Raw genomic sequence first — 26,786 nt, 5'->3', positions numbered from 1 at the left:
GGATTGGTCACTTTTTTTTTATTATATAGGAGTAGTAAACGAGCATGCAGTCCACCTGATGGTAAGTGGCTACTGCCGCCCATGGACATCTGTAATCAACCCCAGATAGAATTAGATATTCCTACCTGAGATCGGCCACAGATGCGCCGCTATCCCTGAGGACTAAGCTGGAACGCCCCGAAAAAGTATGTTCGCTTACCACATACTTCAAACCAGAACACAGCAGCGCTTAACACTGCTGTTATTAGACGAAAATAGGTGTGGCGGTGGTGCCACCGGATTCGAACCACAAAGGGATCTTAAAATGTCTTGTATTATATTACGCTCGTACTAATATTACTCCTAGCAGTACTACACTAACATTGAGATGAAGATCCATTGCTACCGACTACTTGAAACGCCTCATGTAAATGCCTAATGCAAAGTTCGCGTAAATGTAGGCACATTTACGACTCGTAACTAATACAACACAAATACGCTAGTTACAACTTAACAAGTACAATTAAAAGCCAATTTACCCCACGAAGAGCTGAAAGCTTCAATAATTTACTGGAGCCTTTTTACGCCTGAAGGGAACAGATAAATGGCTCAATGTCTGAAGGCTGTGACTTTAGGTACATTCTAACTAAAATCCTCGTCTATCTTTATAATCTATAATTATAACTAGCTGACCCGGCAAATGTTGTGTTGCCATATAAATAAAAAAATGTTAACGGTGAACAAACCTTATCACTTAGGGGTATGAAAAATAGATAGTAACTGATTCTCAGACCTACTGAATATGCATATAAAATTTGGTGAAAATCGGTAAAGTCGTTTCGGAGGAGTACGGTAACTAACATTGTGACACGAGAATTTTATACGTCTGACCACGTCCAGTTAGTTACCGTAGTGTTTTCCTGTTTCGGCTAGACAGGTATTTACAATGATAAATTTAGATTTGTCTTCCGAGTTGGATTTTTTGTTTTCGATTTTGTATGCATTCACGATACAGAAAATAATAGTGTATCCAAAATTAGACGTAGCCTGGCCAAGGATCGAACCCGGAACCCTCTGCGTGTCAGTCCAGTATGGTAACCGAACCGCCACGCGGGTTATCAAACTCGATGTTACTATGATTATAGTATAATGATATTTTGTAGTATGCCTAAGCCTTAAGAAGGGTTCATGTGGATTTCGTGAAAAACACACTTGCGTGCACATTGACACGTTTTCTGTTTCTCCCTAGATACATAAAGGCGCACGTTTGAATGTTCGATGTCCGAAGCCTAGCTGTAGGGTTTTAGGCCACGATCACATGAACGATTGATAGCGTGTTTACTAAACAGTATTACATTTTTATAAACAAACATTAACATTTAAATTGGAAAAAAATTGTTACAAACACCAAAATTCTTGTTTAATAATTGTACATTAAATAAATAAAAACTAAAATTTTCATTACGCATTATACATATTACGCATTACGAAAAATAATACGCAAAGATCATTAACGTTTAAATATACCTATACAAAGTAAAAACAATGTACGATTTTATAAATTAATTAAATCAAATTTATTTTATTAAGATGTTAAAATTTTTGCCATTATAAATTGCAATATTTATCCAAAAGTCTTATATTTCGCAGTGCGTCCAATGACAGATTCTCACAGGAAAACGTTTGCAAAACGCCAATGTGTTAAGGCCCTTATAGTGACGCTTTAGGTGCTATCCATGTGTAGTTCTGGATCTAAGCCAGATATCAACTGCGGAGTCATTACTAATTCATCGACATCGTTTTCTTTGTGACAGCCTGATATAAATATGGAGGAGATGTCGGCTTTACCTCCAATTTTCCTTTCTTTCGTGACCTTACAGAGCTAGCTCGAAAATTTTACGATTGTATGCCAACGCGATTGGAATCTGAAACTCAAAGATGATATATCAAAGTTTTTAAAATAATTTTCCAGTATTAAAAAGAATGATTTACGATTAAAATGTATTGTATACGATAGGTGATGAATATTATTTCAGACATTTTATGACAGGTTATAAAATCTCGAGTTTTAATATGCGCTGTAATTTGAGAGTACAGGTTTCCTCACTATGTTTTCTTTCGCTGTTGATGAATTTAATAATCTCTAATTATCATGACTAAAGACTTATAATGTGCGTTGTAATTTTAAGACTATCGGTTTCCTCACCAATTTTCTTTCGCCGTTGAAGTATTTCATAATTTCTAATTAACATGGCTTCGATTATTTATTTGGATGTGTGACGGAGTGTCTGGGGACTTTAACTAAAAATATTCTTAAAGATGTGTGAAGTCTGCCACTTGTGTTCCCCATATTTTTATATGCTGCTGAGACGTGGACGTTACGACAAGTCGAACGAAAGAAGATAGACGCTCTGGAAATGTGGTGCTGGAGGAGGATGCTTAGAATCTCATGGAAAGAGTTCCGTACCAACGACTCTATACTCCAGGAACTCGGCATCACACAGCGTCTATCGAACTTAGTACAACGTCGTATTCTGAAGTTCTTCGGACACGTCTCGCGGAGAAATAGCGATGCTATAGAGCGTCTCATCGTGCAAGGAACTGTAGAAGGCACCAGAGCATGCGGAAGGTCACCCACGCGATGGACTGACCAAATCAAATCGGCCGTGGACGGCCCATTGCATGAGTGCACCAGAAAATGGGCCAGCCGCGAGAAATGGCGTGACATCGTGAGGCGACATACATCAGGCCCGTAGAAAAGACAGACATGATGACCACAACCGCTCTGCCAAGAATGCAATGACAAAGAAGAAGTCTGCCAATTCGCACTTGACCAGGGGTGGCCTATGGCCTTAATCCACCTTATTCTGGATTTAAACCCAGCAGAGGGATCGTAAAACTTGAGGGCTTATCTGTAAAACCCTGGCAAGTTATACCACGAATTAATATTTTTTTAACTGTAATAAAAATCTATTTGAAAACCTATTTATTATAGTTCAAAAGCAATACAAAACAGATATAACATTTGCGTTGCCACTCTAAACTCGAACCGCTCACATATTGCTAATTCGAGAAGTGTACTCCGCACTACGCTTGTTTATACCCACTGCATTGGTTGTAGCTTCTGTGACACACGGCTAAGCCCATTGAAAAGCAAGCATTGAAGATATTAACAAAACTCAAAGGAAATGGAAAAATGTTTTAATAAAATAAAGACAAGTGAGTGTCAGTTCGTAGATCAGAAGATCGTATTCAAATTTCATGTATGAATTACATTTTAACTCATTTCATCATTATCATCAACCCATTACTGTCCCAGTGCTGGGCACGGGTCTCCTCTCATAATGAAAAGGATTAGGCCATAGTCCACCGCGTTGGCCAAATGTGTATTGGTAGACTACACATACATTTAACTCATTTAATTTTAAATAACTTTGTAGTTATTATTTAGAGTTATTTATTTTATTTTATAATTATTTTTGTACACGGTAACATTAAAAATCATATATGTAAATATAGAATAAATAAAATTAATGTAACTAATTTATTATTAATTCATTCGACTTTGTATTCAAAACCCAAAGCTACAAACATAAGGGTCTCTTATGTGCGTGTTGGAGATACATTTCTAAGTGGCCCCTGTCAGACTTCAGTTTGAGGTCCAATCTTGTCTTTGTTTTATTACACGTATCGGGGCGGCAGAAGTCACTCAACGAATGTTAGTGTGTCACATCATCATTGAAAAAAAGAAACAAATTGCTTGTCAGTCATCCCGACCGTGTGTCACATATAATGAGCATTGAACACACACGAATCGTATTCCGGTGATAGCAACGAAGCAAGACAGCCTTTGCGTCGTCGACACTAAATATAGTAATTTGTTCGGAATACTTTATATGTGTACACTTTGTGTGTGTCTTAGCGCCCAGTGACACGTAACCGTCTTTAAAGGACCCTTTAGGGTTCGTTCGGGTTAAACATTGGGTTGATGATCATGATTTTTTAATTGACTTCATAAAATAAAGTATCGACAAATTATCCAGCAATTACAAACGAATTATGTATATTTATGTATACTTTTTTTTGGCATTCAAACAAAGTTTAATAAGGCAAACGACGAATTAAGACGACGAATTACGACGATATAAATTGTATTTACAATTAAAATTATTCATAACATAAACTTTAAGGATAATATTTAATTGATTTCATATTCAATATTATTAGTCATATGTACCTACCGACGTACGTTATATTAATTTCATTATCATATTTTAGCCTTAAGTACCTACGTATGTACCAAAAATATTGTTACAGTAAACTTTTTGTACGAAGTTATTAATTTCATGCTGACTTAATTCCAACAACTTATGCAAATTATTAATAAAATCTATCTATCCTACCAAAGATCGATTTGAAATTGTGAAACTGCGATCTTTGGTATCAATAACGAGCTTTAATGTTTAGGGCTTTTTCATATAACATTGTTATTGTAATACAGTGCAATAAGTCCGATTATTGTTGTCCCAGTGCTGGACATGGGCTGGCATAGTCTCCCTAGAGAATGAGAAGTATTAGGTATTAGTCTACCGCATTGGCCAAATACGTTTGGTAGACTTCTCATACCTTTGAGTTTTTTTTTAAGATCTCTCAGGTATGAGGTATTTTATCACGATGATTTACTTCACCGTTAAATCAAGTGACAATTATTTCAAATATACATCTAATCTAATATATTCTAATACAAATGTAGTTTTCCGAAGCCTATTTTTTCTCCAAAGCATATTTTTAATGACTTAAAAAAGAAGTTAATATTCAGCAGATCCTCAAACTTTATACCTTACCATAATGTACAAATACCTTTTGAATGTAAACTTGTTTTATTTTATATTAATTATCATTAGGAAAGGAAATAATTTCGAAATGAGGATGCATTTCGTCTTTGGATATTCTACGGAAAACTAACCCGAACATGATTTATTTATTAACATCCTGTTTACGAAAACATGTTTACCAGATTTTTTGTTCCGACTATACCCGCTAAGATACGAGTATATCGTGTATTTTATTATAATGTCATTAGTTCACTTACGTTCATGTAACAGGGTTTTTTCATTTATCCGCAGGAATTATAAGGTGGTAGAACCTTTGTTTTTTGAGTCCGTCGGCACCACCGCCACACCTATTTCTGCCTAATAACAGCAGTGTTAGGCGCTGCTGTGTTCCGTTTTGAAGGGTGTGGTAAGGGAGACATACTTTTCCGAGGCGTTCCAACTTAGTCCTCAGGGATAGCGACGCATCTGTGGCCGACCTCAGGTAGTATAATCTAATCCTATCTGGGGATGATGGTTGAGGACTACATGCTCGTCTGCTACTCCTATTTTATAAAAAAAATCCTAATTATTTTATGGTTTACATGGGTATCTAGATTTAGGCCTCGGCCGTTCAATCAGGGGTCTGAGATTTAAACCCCAGACGACTGTATTCAAAAAAAAATTATACTAATTCGCACTTGGTCAGCGCGTTCAACGCGGGAAGAGGCTAAGCTCAGCAGTGGGACAATAATGCGTTGATGATCCATGTCTGTTTAACCGCGGAATGAAGCTGGAGCTGCCTGTCGAATCGATATGAAGACCACTTCGCACACGTGGATTGTTTTTCTTTTTTTATAATATGTGAGTAGCAGACGAGCATACAGTCCACCTGATGGTAAGTGACTACTGCCGCCCATGGACATCTGTAATCAACCCCAGATAGGATTAGATATTCCCACCAGAGGTCGGCCACAGACGCGCCGCTACCCCTGAGGACTAAGCTGGAACACCTCGGAAAAGTCTGTCTCCCTTACCACACTCTTCAAACCGGAACACAGCAGCGCCTAACACTACTGTTATTAGGTAGAAATAGGTGTGGCGGTGGTGCCGCCGGAGTCGAACCACAAAGTGTTCTACCACCTTCATTTATTACTTAGTGTTGAACATAATTATAACTTTATGCATATGTTGTAACTATATAGCATATATTATACTATTAAATTGTACCGCATTATAATATTATAGCTATTTAACGTGAGGGTTGTGGGACGTAAATCGAGGTAAGTGGTTGTTGAGGGCGGAATAATTTGTCTCCTTTGACGGTAATCTCATTATTTTTGGCATAGCATAAATTACTTAGCGGTGTAAGATGGATGGGCTGAACGGCTTATATACTTATAAATAAATTCTACTAATAACGTGGTAAAAAGGTGTAGTTTAGAAATTTGTTATAATTTCGGTATATACGTATTAGTAATATATTTATATTTTTCCTTATTGTTCTGCGGGAATTCCTAATGCTAGGTATTTTCCCACACTTAAAATACGGATTAGTATCATTTCTGTTTTATAATAGCAGTGTTAAACGCTGCTGTTTTCTAGTTTGAAAGGTGCGCTAAGACTTAATCATCAGGGGTATAAGGGGGGGCTGAGCCTAAAACCTATGAAGGACTCTGATATTAACTGAAGTTAATGACCATTTTACATGGGCGGCAATTGCCACTTATCATCAGGACTGCATACTTATTCTTCCAACCACTAGCAACCAACTCCAAGATGTGGCTTTTCTATTGGTGAATTTTGTACATTGTTGTGAATTTTGTCTCGAAAATGACGACCCGCGTGGCGGAGCGGCCACCTTACCGGTCTGACGCGCAAAGGGTCCCGAGTTCGATCCCCGGCCAGACAGATGTCTAAATGATGAATTAAGATTTCTGTTTCTTGGTCTGCGTGTTTGTGTGTTTGTCTATGTGTGTGTCCATGGCACCCACGACACAGGGAATCCTAGTGTGGGGCTGTGAGTGTAGAAAGCGTTATTCCGTTATTCCAATTTTAGGCACATTTTAATAATTTATTTTGATTGCAATTTACACAAACCGCGAAACGTGCGTCAATTAGAAATTTCATACCTTTAATAGAAACATAATCTGTTTGTGGAATTCTTAAATTACCCATGGAGTTTCAATTAAACGGAATATATTCAATGAAATGCCACAAATGGGATAAGTGATTAATAAATTAATCGAACTCCAATGATTTGCCGGATGGTTTACTACAAAGCGAATATCTGAGTACCAATATCGTATATATTATACATATATAACATATTAAGAGACCGAGATTGCTCCATATTATAATTAAATTCCAAGAATAATTTCCTACGTGCGTCATATAAGTTTAATAGGCTCTAAAGGCAATTGGGAGAGAAATCTCCTAATTATATTTTACGTTACGTTTCTGAATATTCTACGCGTCGTGCTCTTAAATCATTTGTTGAGGTTTTAATACTAGTTGGAACGCATGGTTTCGCTTGCGTTGGTATTTATCTCGAGTATAGTTTTAGGGGAAGATATACCGCAATACTTATTTCTAGCGTCAATAAATTGTTCCGTTTCTTTAGAAGTTTGTGAATAATGGCAAACTTATATATTCAGCGACCATTTTAGTTTTCAGGAGTGGTAGTTGTGAAGGGTTACAGGTAGAAACCCTATTTTGAAAAATTTTTGTTACCGATAAATTAAGTTAGGTTTAAAAATTATGTATAGCTGTAAAGGTAAAAGGAAAAATCGTACACATCGGACATCGGAACATCGGACAAACATCGGAAACATAAACATGAAAAATATACATGCTTGAGATTTCTACATCAAGGTTACATAGATGTTTAAATTCTATTAAAACACTATAACTTTCAAAAGTACAAGGATCAAACAATACATCGATTTATGAACTTAATTTGTAACACAGTGTTATATAAAACATTGTTAACGGGTTCCTAAAACGTGGGCGACGAAAGCCTAACCAAATAGTATCGCTATTGGTTTTGACGAAACGATTTATATAGAACTGAAAGGGTTATTTGGGATGCGAACAGGTTTTAACAATTCATAGCGACCTGTCAGTTTCGAATGAACTATTGGCTATTTTATTCACGTTTGAAAACTAACTATGAAAGGGAATTCGTGTTGTTTATAAGACTAACGTATAAAACGAGCTTGTATTCAATCTGATAGTAAATGGAAAATGTTGCCAAATCCATATAGAGCTGGTTCTACCTGAAGCCTATCACGGATGTGGTCTCTACTCCCAAGGACAAAGACGGCTAAGATCACCCCACATGTTAATCCACACACATGTCCTCACCTTTCCACCAAAACACAAGACTGCTTCACGCTAGAAATGGTTTTTTTTTTAAATATAGGAGTAGCAGACGAGCATGTAGTCCACCTGATGGCAAGTGGCTATTGCCGCCTATGGAAACTTATAATCAAACCCAGATAAGACTAGATTCCTGAGGACGACCACAACTACGCCTGAGGATTAAACTGGAACGCAATGGAAAAATATGTCTCCCTTACTACACCGTTCAAACCAGAACACAACAGTGCCTAAAACTTCTGTTATTAGTAGGTGTGGCGGTGGTGCCACAGAAGTTAAACCACAGAGGTTTCTACCACCTTGTGAGGCTTCCTAAGTCCAAAGACAAATAATGGTCTCAAATCAAACCTAGACAAGATTGGAGTCCTACTTGAAGTCGACTAATATATGTTTGACTAATAGGCATTCCTAATCTAGAGGTCTAAGATGGAAGTGCTTCCTATCATCCTCCTCATACAAGTGTATTTAAATACATTATGTATGCTATAAGCTTAGACCCGGTGACGGTTTCCTGCGACAAATTAGGTCACTGACTCCCACCCTTTTTCCCCTTCGATATTCATTGATTTGACCTCTGCTACAGGTATTTTTAGGCCCTGCTTATGGGATTAGTATAGCGAAGAAGCTTGCATTTTCATAAGTAAATAATTGACTGCAACATATTGACATATATAGCGACACACAATTTATCATTGTCATTACACAATCTAAATCTATTACTCTTGTACGTATACAATATTTAGTGATAGCTAGAAATCTGGAGCTAAGACTCACCTTACTTATTTATGGAAAACCCTATCTAGCGTTGATTACAAATGTCCAAAGGCTGGAATGGCTGTTTAGCATATGGTGGTAGAACTCTTCGTGGTTCAATTCCAGAGTCACCACCGTCACATCTTTCTAACTTAGTCTTCAGGAGTAGCAACACATCTGTGGCCGACATCATGTAGGATTCTAATCTTATCTGGAGTTGACTACAACAGATGTAATTGGGTGGCAGTAGAAACTTAACATCTAGTAGACTACACTTTTTTTACTTCTATATGTAAAAAAACCCTGTGTGGCCCTGAGCCGTCAACATCATCAGGAAGATTGTTTGCTATTTACATTAATAAAGAAATCGTATATCTTCGTGGTTATAATGAAAAAGAAGGAGGTCTTTAGAGGCAATAACAAGAACGCGTATGGACACTTTCATATAAAATTAGCATTTATAATATTGTATTAGAAGATGAACGTTCCTCCTTACTGTTTCACGGAAACGTGATTTGCAACTAAATAGTTTTATTTGTAGGACACATTTACATTGATGAAGTTTTTCATGATATTAAAGTAGTAAACGAGTATGCAATGTTGGTAAACGGTCACTGGTTCACAAATATATCTGACAATAGACATTCATATGAATTGCGTCTTCTGAGTACCTACTATACATATATCATATACACTGTATACGTGTCTTTGTTACTTACATAAGAATACAGCTGCGCTTGACTAAGAAAGTCATAACGTAGTGATGACTGATAAAATTGATAAAGGTGTTTAAGAGAAGAGTTACGAAAACGCGCAGACCAAATTTGAGTATAAAGATTATTATAAACGCATTTAGAATTTCACACACTAGCACAACCCATTTTCGTTCTATCGCCGGGGAAAATAAATTTTAGTTCTCAGTTCTGTGTAAAATTAAAATTCGCTCGTGAGCGCACCTCACTTTCAATTCAAGCAACATATGTTACTTTCCTTAGAAATAAATTACTAGCTGGTAACATTTCTGATGAGATTTAAAATCACTTAAGGGTTGAATTGGGAATCGTGGGTGGAATTTGAATCGCCGAATTGTAAGGGTTAACATACTAATATATGAGTAGGAGGGATGATTTAAAAATATATCTTATCAGTGAGTTCAATAAGTGTAAGAGATAGATTTGTCAGAAGAAATGCATTTAAACTAAGTGCCTTCCACTCTACAGGTCTGAAGTCTTTTATAGAATAATCAGTAAAAATATCTGTTTTTAATAAAATATGTAACAGTGAAGGGTAATATCGTAAGGAAAATATCACTGTAAGTTCTCTATTAGTAGTGTTGTCTTAAAGTTTGTCAAGTCTAACAATAATCACTTGGGCAAAGTGGACGGTAATCAGTCATTTTATTTTATGAAATTGAAGTAGAAGTTTATACTTATTGTATAATCCGCGCCAAACTGCCAGTACGCTCTGAAGTTGTTGCGCACAACTACAAACGTATTTTCCGTAGCAACCTACGAGCATACTAACACAGCTATGTACCCGCGGGCGAGAGCAGACGGGTGCCGGAGGGGACCCGCGCTATCCTCGTCCCGCTAATATCTACAGCTTACTATTCGACGCGACTCCTTTCCATATTCAGAGCGGACTAGCAGTTTGGCGAACACTATAACTTATTATCGTAAAGTTACAATCCTTCGTGTAAACACGTTTTCCTTACTAATGCAAACCAAAACACAGCAACAGGTAACTTGTTATTAAATTAGAAATATATGGCGTCGATACCATAAAAGTGCTACCTCCACTCTGCCACGAAGCTCCTTTCATTCCAAGGGAAAAACGAGCATTACAACAAATATTCCACAAAAAGGCAGATTGCCGGGTTAGAGTGATAAAAATATTTTTACGCCGAGAATTCTTGAACCCACTCGAGAACCTCAAACGTTTTCCTAGCGAGAGTAAGAACCCTCCCCGTAAGGGTTTCATGTTATAAGTACAACCTTTGTTTCGAGAAACTCACACTTTTGAATCGAGAATGTTAACGGTTCTTATGGGTTTCAATTGTTTAGATAATTTTTTGGGTTTCTTGCACACTTCTCGGTTCTTTATACTATTTTTTTTTATAATATAGAACGAATATAGAGCATGCAGTCCACTTTATGATCATGATGACTATGGAAATAAAGTATTTGCGTCCAAAATATAAAATTTGTAAAACGGAACGCAGATTTGCTTCGTGCTAGAAAGATGTGGCCGTGGTATTCTGATCGAACCATACTAGTCGCTTCCACCTTTATCTTTTACCGATTGACTACGAAACCCGAAAACGCGATCATATATTCTGGGATCATATATTCTGGAAGTCAGAAGTAAGTGCATAGTAGAATCCTTTTCAGGGGTAATTTATTAACCCTCCTGTGTTTTGGACAAAAGGATGAGACAGTCAGCTGCAGACAATGAGCTAATTCATCTTGGTGCTCGAAGCGGCAACGCTATTTCCATTTTCAGATTGCGAGTATTGTTGCATTGGATAGTTGCAGACTAGTCAGAATTAGGCAATGTAGATCAGAGTAGAACAGTGGGAATATCGGCCTTCAGTGGTCCGAGGTTCAAATCCCAGACAGTGTTTTTTGGATGTCCAAGAAAATAATGGCTTGTTTTAACGGTAAAGGAAAATATCATTACTAAATTTACATGCCTAAGAGGTTTTTTGTAACTGAAGTGAATGGATTTGGAAACAAATCAAGTCAAATAAATTATAAGCTTAGATTATAAAAGCGTAGATTACATAGCTTAACGGTCTTATACTTGCTTTAATAATCAAGGAAAACACAATGAGGAAAGACTTCATTTAATTAAATTGTAGAAAGTACAAAATAAATTAAAATAAATAAATACTGGATTTAACTTGAAACATACTTAATTATATTCTTTAAATATCGATAAAGACATATTTTTTAAACTCAACAAACGCTGTCGATATATTACCGAATGCGTGTTCCAACGTTCTCAACCCAAATTATTTTTGCCTTTTCACGTGTCTTAGTAATACAAGCACTTTCATTTTAAGGCTCAAATTTTCACTACCCTTAAGGCTTATTCTTTTCAAATCTTTGTCTATTTCTTTTTCTTTTATTCACAGGCATGCCTCTTCAACGTGTCCCGAAAAAGACAATGCTAGGACGACAGGTTTCTTCGCTACGCACAAACGGTACTCAGCTGTTTCCAAAGAAATAAGGCCAAGTGGGAGTCGGGCTGGCGCAATTGTAATATAAGTCATTTGTTTTATTTATTCTTAAATTTTATCAGCCTTAATTTAATAAATTGATTATATGTCGAAGTTATTACTCAATATAATTTTCAAAATATAAAGTCAACTACTTGTTTCGCCGCGCAAAAAAAAGTATTAAAAAAAAACATATGTCAGTGACCTTGGTCCTCATTGGAATATCTTCATTATAGATATAATATATCTCTCAAAGATACACCGTTGAGCGACTTTAAACTTATGGTCTAGTCATACTACAAGTGTCCTCGTCTCGGCTCCAACAGGATATTGTTATATCCTGTGTTAATTGTTATTGGTACACAAAAATTTCCTTTTCTGACACTTTTAGCAAACAATACTTTACGAGAACTTAAGTGTCTGAACATATGGCTAAACATGTGTTAGAGTTCAAGTGCAAAAAATCCAGGTTCCAATTCCTGTGAAAATATGTGTTCTGTTCTTGATCAGACATTTATAGAATATTATCCTCTTGATACGTCTAATCTTGGTAGGTACAGAACACTAAGAAGTATGAATCCAAAAATATTCGGTAGAAAACTGACAAGACTTTTGAGTGTTTTGATTAATGGTTTCTCCTTACTTTTGTGCTTTTGTTTGAATTCCGGGGATAAGGTCAAGACAGCCGTTTCGAATGTTTTCTTGATCCGTAATTATTCTTAGAAACTTAGCCAGGGTTTTTGAGACTCTCGGTAATCTTTTCATAACAAGGTTTTTGTAAAATACTCAGAGATAGGAAAAAATAAATCATTTTTGATGACATATTCTGTACTAATTTCTGATTAATATAATTATACTACTACTATTCCCACAACACTACACTTAAATATTACGCATTGAAGAGTATGCTATAGTATTCCTCTTGGTTTGAAGTTCTCTTTCTGTGCGTTCCTGCTTGTGTATAGTTGTAAAACAAATAATGTAAAGTTCTATAACTCTGTTTGCTGCTAAAATTATCATCGTCTATTATATTAAAAAGTTACAATTCAATAATGATATCGAAATAACGGTCCAATATTACCAAGTCACCTTGAACAATATTAACTCAATATATTTTCGCGTCATTTATTTACGACACGCTCCAATACCCTCGCTGGGTGTCAGTACAAAGTTAGATTCGTCCAATTTCTCTAAGACCCTACAAATTCTTTCCCTACGAGACGATAAGAAATTTCACGCGAGTCTCCGGAATATTTGCCGATAAATATATGCCAGTGTTTTACATGGATTCCTCCGCCTCGAGATAGGAGTCTCGATAATTGCTTTCTCATAGAGTTTTCTAAAGGGAAATGTTTACTCCAATCAAATCAGTCGTGCTGGGTAAATTTATTTATTAGCATATAAAGAGAATTTTCAAAAGACGTCCCTGTATGCTCTCAATCTGTTTGGAGATAATATAATTTGCGGAGAACCGCGGGAGACCTTTGGCGTCTTGACGCTTGCCTGATTATGTGGTACCAGGTTTTAAGGGGAACAGCGTACATAGCGTTCATTGGCTTTTATTATTTACATAAAATAAATATATGTGATGTTTTGTAGATTTTTTTTTATGATTTAGGTACTTATGAAGTAGACGAGATTTGGTTTGTGAAGATACAAGCAAAATGTAATTTTGTCAAAAAAATGAACTGACCAAAGGATAGATAAATTAATACCGAGAATGTAATTATCTAGTTTAGTTGCTGTATTAAATGGTCGAAGACATAAATTTTAAGTAAAACATAAACTTGTCAATGGCGACATTATTTTAAAACTTTCAAGCAAAGTAAAAAAACAACTTTATTATTATCTTTCCTATGTACATTTTCTGCTGTAGTTATAAAGAAACATATTTCACCCGTAACAATTCTGGTATTTCACTACCCATGAAAATCAATTCAAAATTCAAATTCTGATTCTAATTTTTTCTAGCAAACCACAATGCACGGACGGAGTTTTCAAATCGCTCGACATATATGTTTTATTGTACGTGGCGCAAATCTGAAATCCCTTCGGTGAAAACGTTACAATACGGCCGTACCTCCACGGGATTTTCACCGAAACGATTGGAAGCTTTCATGTGTAGAATATTTTTAGTTGAATTTTGTGTCTCTTCTATATTATATTTATGCGTCGTGGCGAGATAAATGAAAGATTTTGAATTTTTTTATAGAAAAAAAAGTTATCAATAAGTTTATTTTTATGGTCCAAGGAGCTTATTCTATTATTATTTCCCACTCATACGCATACATCTTCGCCTGAAACGAATATACACCAAGCATTCTAAGACGACCCGCGTAGCGGAGCTGTCACCATACCGGTCTGACGCGCAAAGTGTTCCGGGTTCGATCCCCGGTCATACAGATATCTGAATGATGAATTTAGATATCTGTCTAACTTCATCATTCAGATATCTGTTCTGGGTCTGGGTGTTTGTCTTCATCTTTGTGGCTGTGAGTGTAGAAAGCGTTTAGTCTGTTTACCGTTTATTCTCGTTCCCTCTTAGTTCTCTGTCTTCCGTTCTCTTAATTTTCACCTAATTTTAATTACTACTTTCATAATATTATGATCCATACTGCGAGATACTATAAATTTAGTTATATTAATCACAGGAATTTTTTTGTAATTATTGTTTATAAGGGTTATTAAATATGTGTCAAGTATATTGCTTATAATTTTCAACTTACATAATTCGCATATTCAAAATACTTTCTATAATTGCGAATTCCCAATTCCATGTTGCCGTCAAACCCAGAGATTATCGATGCAAGAAGTAAAATTTCAATGTTACGAGACGCGGATAGGTGACAAATCCAGAATTTTACAAATAGGTAACATTTTACGCTATTTGTATATTTCCGAACGTTATGTAAATAATGACATATTATCCTCTTCTTGTTTTCGTCCAACGTATTTTGTTATCATTTTTGTCATTATGTTCAATTTAATTTATCTTATATTTCCTGTTAAACATCCTCTACTACAGTTTTTGTTTGAGTATTATTTTGCCGATGCAAATAGGGAAAAACCAATATGCTGTTTTCTATTCTTATTAGCCATAGCCGATTACTTAATAATTCTGCTGATTTACTTTTAATTTCCTAAAATACATTTTGTAATCTTATGTTAAAAGATATTATATTTTTAGGCGCTGCCAATAACCACAAACCTCTTATATTATCTTATTATCTAAAACATATGACATTATTGGTGCAACTCATTCCTTAGACATATTTAGCTTTTTTATTTTTGATATTAATATCCATTATATCTCATATGAAAAATTAAATAAAATATTCTCCCTTTCCAGAGATACTTAGCTCTATTTTTCATTACTTTTCATATTTAATACAGTTCTATTAATTATTAGTCCTACTTTTCATTATTATCATTTTAAATAGCTGAATAAAACAAAATAACTGAGAATTATTTTATATGCATTACGAATTCAGAAACCGATCAACCGCTCACAAAACTTCCGCAAAATAGGTAAGTAACAAGAAGTAAAATAAATACTTCTGTATATCACTACCTATCTATAAACTACTACTAGTAAATCTATTTAGCACATACCGAGATTTTCTCCGCTCCCTCTCCTTTCAATGAAACTGCAACAAAGGGAAATTTCAATAGAATAGGTTTCAAACAAAACACAAAACGACAATGGCGTTCCTGAAAGATGAAAGTTGAAAAAAATTAAGATCATTTGTTTTCAAATATACTTTCCTAGCGACCTATTTTAGATATAAAAACTAAAATAAATATTAAAAGATATTTAACTTGAAAATGATATATTTTTATACTTTATTGATTTAAAATATTCTAGGTATTTCTTTTAAATTATTTCAATTAAATAAACAGGATTTTTTCCATACTTTGATAATTAAATTTTAACATTTTTCAAATATCATTAGCCCTAATTATAATATTAATTTATTTTAACAGTGATCATTTTTACTCGCTCATCATTAATATCAATACAAATAAATAAAGTGTCTGTTGGAAACGACATAATAAAAGTGTTTTGCTTATTTGATATGACAAGAAACAAATAGATATTTAAATTTTTGTCCGCCTGGTTGGCTAATCTTTGAAATGGCTAGAAAAATCCCATGAAATCTCCAGATTATTTACACTTTTAAACTCGAGGGGCACAGCTCGTTTAAAAATAAACTATGATTTTTTTGGTTCGACTCCAGCAGCACTACCGCCACACCTATTCTGCCGCGTAATAACAGCAGTTTTATGCGTCGCTGTGTTCTGGTTTGAAGAATGTGCAACGGTGTCTCCGTTTTCACACTTTTCCGACGCATTCCAGCTTAGTTCTCAGGGATAGCGGCGCATCTGTGGCGTTGATTACAGATGTTCACAGGAGGCAGTAGTCACTTACCGTCAGATGGATTGCATGCTTGCCTGCGACTTCTGCGTTATAAAAAATGATTACATAACACATATAAAACACAATTTATAAAAGGTACAGTACAAAATCTTACACGTTTTCCGCTCTAAAGATTCTATTCAATACTCGTCCGAAGCATACCTGTTTAACTTTAAACAACTTACGCGGATGATATCCGTCGGACGTATCTGAGCTAACTTGCTTAGAAATAGTTTTGTGGAGCGAACATTTTTGTTTGAAACTATACGAGTAATATTATTTTACGGAAAAGAAACCTTTTAAGTATTTCTAGGAATCTTCTAAATATACTTTTATGGTAAATTCAGGTAACCACAAGAGTGGCAATTGCTTTAAACCAGAACAAAATAAATATAGTTCAAAAAACTAAAAAACACGCTTTTATGATAAAAATCAACTAAAAAGTGGAAAATAATTTTCAATCTAGGAATCAATTAAGGAACAGTAAATAGTATAATTGTGAAAAAAGCGTGGGATGCTCCATTTATCACTTTTCGAAAACCACCCCAATTTTTTTATATATCAAACTATAGTTGTACTCATGGCATTAAAATCGATTTATACACTCATGATTGATAATCAATCTATCCAATGTTTTGCCTACCAACGATCCACATTTTACAAATAGGTAGGTAAAAATTTAAAGATTGAAAATGAATAACGAGCGATAACAAACGATCGCTTCATGTCATAACCGATTAAGGTAAGGCAAGTATTGTCTGAAACAAATACCGTTTTAACTTTAAATAACCCGCTTCGTAGCGAGACTTATCCGATGTTTACACTGAGATAGGTAGGATCAATCTTAGAGATATACTAAGAAACATGTTATTAGAATAATAGACAAATTAAAATACGTCTGTATGAACATTTTATCATTTCAGACTGTAGCTATGTCAAATAAAACATCAGACTTTTATTTTCTAAAGATAAGACCTTCTTAAGATAAGGTCAAGTTATATGAAATTAATATACTCTTACCAAAAAGCGTACTAAACTAGAGAATTATTTTAAAAACAAAACTCGAATACATCGAATACAAATATAATACATACATACATACGTACATACATACATAGATACATACATATATATACATACATACATACAAACATACGTACATGCATACATAGCTTACAATTTCGGTCTAGAATTGTCAAATTTTTGGCAAAACATTAGATAGATGGATAGAAAAATTAGATAACCTATATGTCAGACTATCGTGCGATCGCACAACTTACTACGGTAAGACAAGTCTTGTCCGGTACAAATATCGTTTTAACTTTAAATAACTCGCTACCGAGACTTGTCCGATGCAGTTTGTATCGAGACTGGACGGAGCAGGCTTAGAGACTTACTTTAAAGAAATGTTATTCGAATAGCCTTATCGTTTAATCTATCTACATCTAAAAATAACAGTGTATGCATGTATCGGTAAATATATTGTAAAAAGGTTATTTTAGTGTTAGTGTAAGACTATTAAATGATAAATAATTAGTTATGTTAAATTTTTAAAATATAGGAGTAGCAGACGGGCATGCAGTCCATCCGATGGTAAGTGGCTACTGCCGCCCTTGGACGTCTGCAATCAAACCCGAGTAGGATTGGATATCCTACCTGAGGTCGACCAAAGATGCACTGCAACGGTTGAGGACTAAGCTGGAACGCCTCGGAAAAGTATGTCTTCCTTACCACACCCTTCACACCTGAACGCAGCCGCGATTAATACTGCTGTTATGAGTTAGAAATAAGTATACCGTTGTACCATTATGTTAAGTCGTATTATATTTACTTTTTAAAAGTTGCAAATTTGCTCACGTTTGAAATTTTTTCAAATCTTTTTATTGTCTAGGCAATGAGGGGGAGTAAAATTCTAAAATTATATTTTTGAAAACTCCTAAGACTCCCTCGGTGATTCTATCTGAAATCAATCATAGTTCTTTACTATCCCTTGTGACTAATTTAAAATGTCCGTCTTTTACGTTGTTTAAATTCCTAAGTCTAAAATTTAGGGACTGAAATTTATCTCGAATTATTATTAGCGTAAACATGTTTCTCCGTTAATTTAAATACAAATTGGCACTGATTGGCACCGGATTAACGTCGCCAGTACGGAGCACGTCTACCTATTTCATTTTTAGTTAATTTTTATCATCAGCTGATTATTGTTTCGCGTTAATTTCATAAACATTCTCAGAAATAGAGAACTAATTTAACTATGCGACAGTTTCTATCAACGTTTAAATCACTATTGTATTTACAAGACATTTATTATAACAAGAACATCTAAACTAAATTACGCTTTAAGCTGGCTGAATATTTGACTCAACAATTAGAATAAAGACTTATTTTAGAAGCTTTTATTTAACTTTGTTTATTTCGCCAAATTCTTGACTATTCAAGTGCTATAAATAGTTGATTATAATTTACTATGACAACACGTTTACCATTTAAAATAGGGTTCAAATTGTTATAAATGGGCCAGCACAAACCGGTGAACATTTGACCAAAAAATTAATACTACTTATTATTTAACAGAAATTTTCATAAAATTTAAAACCTTCATTAAGACCAACACAAGTACCTCAGCTAAAGAATACGAACATTTAAAATTCTCTAATGGAAATACGGAAGGTACAAATTTTATAAAGTAGAAGTAGGAACGAATGGTAATCGACGGAAAACAACGTTTCTCGACCGGAAGGAATTTTTCCATCGCTCATCCATTCGGAGCGGTTTCCTGAACTGAGCGAACCACATCTGTGGAGATAAAATCAGAGGATGTAGTTTCAAATGTGCTTTGCAATTTTGTTTGCGAATTTTAAGGGAAAAGACTAATTCGTTTTAACGCAGCCCTATCATACGGTTTACAAACGTACCTACTTATGTACTACTTTTATAGGATTGAAATTCTGATGGTAAGTATTATCCTCTTCTTGTTTTCGTCCAACGTATTTTGTTATCATTTTTGTTCAATTTAATTTATCTTAAATTTCCTGTTAAACATCCTCTACTACAGTTTTTGTTTGAGTATTATTTTGCCGATGCAAAAAGTGTAAAATCCAATATACTGCTTTCTATTCTTATTAGCCATAGCCGATTACTTAATAATTCTGCTGATTTACTTTTAATTTCCCAAAAATCATTTTGTAATCTTATGTTAAAAGATATTATATTTTTAGGCGCTGCCAATAACCACAAACCTCTTATATTATCTTACTAGTTATTGCCCGCGGCTTCGCCCGCGTATAAAAGAGAATAATATAACATACTAACATACATAAAACTGTAAATTCGTACCTTCAACTTTACTAAAGATCATCACATGATCAAATACATAGTTTACGATTAAATCCTTACTAATATCGATTAAAATAATCGATGTTTTGGGTCCAAAAGATCGATTCTCCGATTAATCGATCTTAGAATGCCATCCTTAGTTCCCGTGGGATTTCCACGAAAAAACTATCCTATTTTTATTTCTCGGGTCTCAAACTATCTTTGTACAAAATTTCATGAAAATCGGTTTAGTGGTTTAGGCATGAAGAAGAGACAACCAGATAGACAGACAGACAGACAGACAGACAGAGTTACTTTCGGATTTATAATATTAGTAAGGATTATCTAAAACATATGACATTATTGGTGCAACTCATTCCTTAGACATATTTAGCTTTTTTATTTTTGATATTAATATCCATTATATCTCATATGAAAAATTAAATAAAATATTCTCCCTTTCCAGAGATACTTAGCTCTATTTTTCATTACTTTTCATATTTAATACAGTTCTATTAATTATTAGTCCTACTTTTCATTATTATCATTTTAAATAGCTGAATAAAACAAAATAACTGAGAATTATTTTATATGCATTACGAATTCAGAAACCGATCAACCGCTCACAAAACTTCCGCAAAATAGGTAAGTAACAAGAAGTAAAATAAATACTTCTGTATATCACTACCTATCTATAAACTACTACTAGTAAATCTATTTAGCACATATCGAGATTTTCTCCGCTCCCTCTCCTTTCAATGAAACTGCAACAAAGGGAAATTTCAATAGAATAGGTTTCAAACAAAACACAAAACGACAATGGCGTTCCTGAAAGATGAAAGTTGAAAAAAATTAAGATCATTTGTTTTCAAATATACTTTCGTAGCGACCTATTTTAGATATAAAAACTAAAATAAATATTAAAAGATATTTAACTTATACTTTATTGATTTAAAACAATTCTAGGTATTTCTTTTAAATTATTTGAATTAAATAAACAGGAATTTATTCATACTTTGATAATTAAATTTTAACATTTTTCAAATATCATTAGCCCTAATTACAATATTAATTTATTTTAACAGTGATCATTTTTACTCGCTCATCATTAATATCTATACAAATAAATAAAGTGTCAGTTGGAAACGACATAATAAAAGTGTTTTGCTTATTTGATATGACAAGAAACAAATAGATATTTAAATCTTTGTCCGTCTGGTTGGCTAATCTCTGAAATGGCTAGAAAAATCCCATAAACTCTCCACAGTATTTACACTTTTAAACTTGGGGAAACCCGCGGGGCACAGCTCTTTTAAAAATAAATTATGATAGAAGGTTACAAAAGGTTTTGAAGGTGGAAGAACCCTTTGTGGTTCGACTCCGTCGGTACCACCGCCACACCTATTTCTACCTAATAACAGCAGTGTTAGGCGCTGCTGAGTTCCGGTTTGAAGGGTGTGGTAAAGGAGACAGACTTTTCCGAGGCGTTCCAGTTTAGTCCTCAGGGGTAGCGGCGCATCTGTGACCGACCTCAAGTAGGAATATCTAATCCTATCTAGGGTTGATTACAGATGTCCATGGGCGGCAGTATCAAGTGAACTCGTCTGCTACTCCTATATTATAAAAAAAAAAACACTTTGTGGTTCGACTCCGGCAGTACTACCGCCACACCTATTTCTCCGTAATAACAGCAGTTTTATGCGCTGCTGTGTTCTGGTTTGAAGAGTGTGGCAAGGGAGACACTTTTCCGACGCTTTCCAGCTTAGTTCTCAGGGGTAGCGGCGCATCTGTGGCGTTGATTACAGATGTTCACGGGGAGCAGTAGTCACTTACCATTAGATGGATTGCATGCTTGCCTGCGACTTCTGCGTTATAAAAAATGATTCCATAACACATATAAAACACAATTTATAAAAGGAACAGTACAATATCTTACACGTTTTGCGCTCTAAAAATTCTATTCAATACTCGTCCGAAGCATACCTGTTTAACTTTAAACAACTTACGCGGGTGATATCCGTCGGACGTATCTGAGCTAACTTGCTTAGAAATAGTTTTGTGGAGCGAACATTTTTGTTTGAAACTATACGAGTAATATTATTTAACGGAAAGTAAGCCTTTTAAGTATTTCTAGGAATATTATTTTATGGTAAATTCAGGTTACCATGAGAGTGGGAGTTGCTTTAAACCGGGACAAAACAACGTCTAGCTTTGCTGTAATTTGACAGAAAGGTTTTGAAGTGATACCTCTAGCGTCAAGTCACAAAGGGTTCGACTTCAAAATCTTATATTTTGATAATAAAGTATGGGTTATACTTACCTAAAAATCTGCGTAGTTAAAGAGTTAATATGAAACTTTAGTTGTACTCATGATATAAAATCAATTTATACACTCATGATTGATAGTCAATCTATCCAATGTTTTTCCTACCAGAGATCCACATTTTACAAATTGATAGGTAAAAATTTAAAGATTGAAAAAAAATTACGAGCGATAACAAACGATCGCTTCATGAAAGATCGATTAAGGTAAGACAAGTATTGTACGAAACAAGTACCTTTTTAACTTTAAATAACCCGCTTCGTAGCGAGGCTTGTCCGATGTTTATACTGAGACGGAATGGAACAAGCTTAGAGATATACTAAGAAACATATTATTAGAATAACAGACAAATTAAAACACGTCTGTATGAAAATTTTATCATTTCAGGCTGTAGCTATGTCAAATAAAACATCAGACTTTTATTTTCTAAAGATAAGACCTTCTTAAGATAAGGTCAAGTTATATGAAATTAATATACTCTTACCAAAAAGCGTACTAAACTAGAGAATTATTTTAAAAACAAAACTCGAATACATCGAATACAAATATAATACATACACACGTACATACATACATAGATACATACATATATATACATACATACATACATACATAAATACATACATACATACAAACATACGTACATGCATACATAGCTTACAATTTCGGTCTAGAGTTGTCAAATTTTTGGCAAAACATTAGATAGATGGATAGAAACATTAAATCACCTATACGTCAGACTATCGCTCGATCGCACAACTTACTACGGTAAGACAAGTCTTGTCCGGTACAAATATCGTTTTAACTTTAAATAACTCGCTACCGAGACTTGTCCGATGCAGTTTGTATCGAGACTGGACGGAGCAGGCTTAGAGACTTACTTTAAAGAAATGTTATTCGAATAGCCTTATCGTTTAATCTATCTACATCTAAAAATAACAGTGTATGCGTGTATCGGTAAATATATTATAAAAAGGTTATTTTAGTGTAAATGACTATTAAATGATAAATATTAGTTATGTTATATTTTTAAAATATAGGAGTAGCAGACGGGCATGCAGTCCATCTGATGGTAAGTGGCTACTGCCGCCCTTGGACGTCTGCAATCAAACCCGAGTAGGATTGGATATCCTACCTGAGGTCGACCAAAGATGCACTGCAACGGTTGAGGACTAAGCTGGAACGCCTCGGAAAAGTATGTCTTCCTTACCACACCCTTCACACCTGAACGCAGCCGCGATTAATACTGCTGTTATGAGTTAGAAATAAGTGTACCGTTGTACCATTATGTTAAGTCGTATTATATTTACTTTTTAAAAGTTGCAAATTTGCTCACGTTTGAAATTTTTTCAAATCTTTTTATTGTCTAGGCAATGAGGGGGAGTAAAATTCTAAAATTATATTTTTGAAAACTCCTAAGACTCCCTCGGTGATTCTATCTGAAATCAATCATAGTTCTTTACTATCCCTTGTGACTAATTTAAAATGTCCGTCTTTTACGTTGTTTAAATTCCTAAATCTAAAATTTAGGGACTGAAATTTATCTCGAATTATTATTAGCGTAAACATGTTTCTCCGTTAATTTAAATACAAATTGGCACTGATTGGCACCGGATTAACGTCGCCAGTACGGAGCACGTCTACCTATTTCATTTTTAGTTAATTTTCATCATCAACTTGATTATTGTTTCGCGTTAATTTCATAAACATTCCCAGAAATAGAGAACTAATTTAACTATGCGACAGTTTCTATCAACGTTTAAATCACTATTGTATTTACAAGACATTTATTATAACAAGAACATCTAAACTAAATTACGCTTTAAGCTGGCTGAATATTTGACTCAACAATTAGAATAAAGACTTATTTTAGAAGCTTTTATTTAACTTTGTTTATTTCGCCAAATTGTTGACTATTCAAGTGCTATAAATAGTTGATTATAATTTACTATGACAACACGTTTACCATTTAAAATAGGGTTCAAATTGTTATAAATCGGCCAGCACAAACCGGTGAACATTTGACCAAAAAATTAATACTACTTATTATTTAACAGAAATTTTCATAAAATTTAAAACCTTCATTAAGACCAACACAAGTACCTCAGCTAAAGAATACGAACATTTAAAATTCTCTAATGGAAATACGGAAGGTACAAATTTTATAAAGTAGAAGTAGGAACGAATGGTAATCGACGGAAAACAACGTTTCTCGAGCGGAAGGGATTTTTCCATCGCTCATCCATTCGGAGCGGTTTCCTGAACTGAGCGAACCACATCTGTGGAGATAAAATCAGAGGATGTAGTTTCAAATGTGCTTTACATTTTTGTTAGCGAATTTTAAGGGAAAAGACTACTTCGTGATAACGCAGCCCTATCATACGGTTTACAAACGTACCTACTTATGTACTACTTTTATAGGATTGAAATTCTGATGGTAAGTGGTCACTGCCACAAACAACATACATATACATATACATATACATATACATATACATATACATATACATATACATATACATATACATATACATATACATATACATATACATATACATATACCGTTTATATATGTATATATCCGTCCGTTTGTAACATTGATTTTTTGTTAAAAGGGATGATTGAGATCGTCGCCTCATATGTAAGTCAGCCAGGAACCACAATTATACAGGAAACCCTAGGTCCAATTCACGCTAGAAATAGTTATTTCTCTGCCATTTGCCAAGCTATATTAATGTAAGGGGTATAATATACCTGATAGTGTGTAAGCTCCGACTGGGTTATAAAGATAATATTCATACTAATTAATATTTAAACAAAAAACAAAATACGTCACCCTTGAGACCCTTTTGTGGTAAGAGACATACTTTTCCGAGGCATTCCAGCTTAGTCCTCAGGGGTAACGCCGCTTCTATGGCCGACAAACCAACGACAGTAATCACTTAATATCAGGTGGACTGCATGCTCGTTTACTACTATATTATAAAAAAAACACCTAAGCCGGCACGCCTTAGGTTACATTTCAAACAAAGAGAACCTTTAATGGAATAGCACACGCGTACCCGTTTAAATCTTGAATATTCACAAAAAAGGAATTTGTAAATTTTTAATTCAACTGCAAAAGTTTATTCCCTGTTCATAAATTAATTAACTGCCTATTTTACTAGCTAAGTTTTCTTTGGATATTCATATTGTTATTTCTGCAGAGAATATTGAAAAAGCTACTGAGATAAAAAAAATCTTATCAGTTTTCTATAAGCTAACTTTTAACAACCTTAATTAAATGTCTTTGCAATGAATAGCGACTTTCTTCTCGTATCTTTGCTAATTAAATAGTATTAGCTTTTAATAATTTAAAATGTAGTTAAAGAACGGCGTTTTACCTTTTCCACAAACTTCCTACTTTAGATCCACCATGATGTATAGGGGTAAATTCGAAGCGTTTTAAATTAGTCCTCAGGAGTAGCAACGCATCTGTTGCCTACCTAAGATAGGAATCTAATCTTATCTATGGATTATCATAAATGTCTATGAGGAGAAGTAGCCACTTTCCATCAGATAAACTGCATATTCGTTTGCTACTAAAATATGATATAAAAAACAGTTCTTAAATGCTAAAAAGTTCCTAAAAAGTTGTCTTATCCAAGAAAATCTAGTCAATATTGTCTTAGACATGTTCAGTTTGTTCAGTACTAGTACATACATTTCTAATAAGTTACTGATAATACAATATTGCATTACAAAAATATGTACCTACCTACTCTGCACTTGGATACATGTGTTAATATCAAAAGTCTAATCTCTACAGTACGGTCAATATAAAGAAATTTCTTAGTATTTGATTGCATTCTATATATCTATACTAATATTATAAAGAGGAAAACTTTGTTTGTTTGTTTGATTGTAATGAATAGGCTCAAAAACTACTGGACCGATTTTAAAAAATCTTTCACCATTCGAAAGCTACATTATCCACGAGTAACATAGGCTATATTTAATATGAAATATATTTGATAAATAGATTTTGAGGTGGTACAAAGTTTGCCGGGCCAGCTAGTTGTCTATATTTCTGCTTCATAACATCATGTTATTTTGCGTTTAAAGGATGACCAAACCTATTTTTATCCAGGTATTCCATTTCACACATCAAAAGTGAAATTTATAAAGTATTTTGGGTAACACTTTTGTTCTTTATAGAATAGGATATAGGTGCGTAACTTTAATATGGATTGGGTTTTCGGGGAATCCATTTGGTAGCCAGTTTTATCCACTATCCACTCACATATATTATAATTCTATTCGTATAAATCCAACTTTAATTCCGAGTATCTCATATTTCGTCGGGCATTTTGGGCATATTAGATTTTCAGTCCCGGTTGTTATATAAATATATGTTTTAGGTTTTATAGTAAATCTGACACGTAATGTCCACTAGCCCGCCTCACCAATTCTCGTAAAATCTGCATTGAGGAGTTTCGCAAGGCCTAGCCTTCACAAATGCATGTATGTAAACCGGGATAGAATGTGAAAGCAAGTCCGAAAACTCGCCACTAGGCGTAGAGTGGGATACCGGGTTTTATTCAG

The 26,786-nt window shown here is 34.4% G+C and overlaps 1 protein-coding gene across 2 annotated transcripts in view; it reads right to left on the bottom strand.

Moving 5' to 3' along the window:
- Positions 1-26,786, bottom strand: part of Con (leucine rich repeat protein connectin) — a 292,778-nt gene that overhangs the window by 231,549 nt on the left and 34,443 nt on the right. For both annotated transcript variants that reach the window (XM_073074015.1, XM_073074008.1), the window contains exon 2: positions 15,757-15,791. The gene's annotated coding sequence lies outside the window, so the exon portion shown is untranslated. The remainder of the gene's footprint in view (positions 1-15,756; positions 15,792-26,786) is intronic.

The sequence above is a fragment of the Epargyreus clarus genome, unplaced genomic scaffold (assembly GCF_041222505.1).
Source record: "Epargyreus clarus isolate Ecla_fem2 unplaced genomic scaffold, WU_Ecla_fem_2.2 ptg000001l, whole genome shotgun sequence".
NCBI lineage: Eukaryota > Metazoa > Arthropoda > Insecta > Lepidoptera > Hesperiidae > Epargyreus > Epargyreus clarus.
This window is presented reverse-complemented; position numbering and strand designations above follow the sequence as displayed.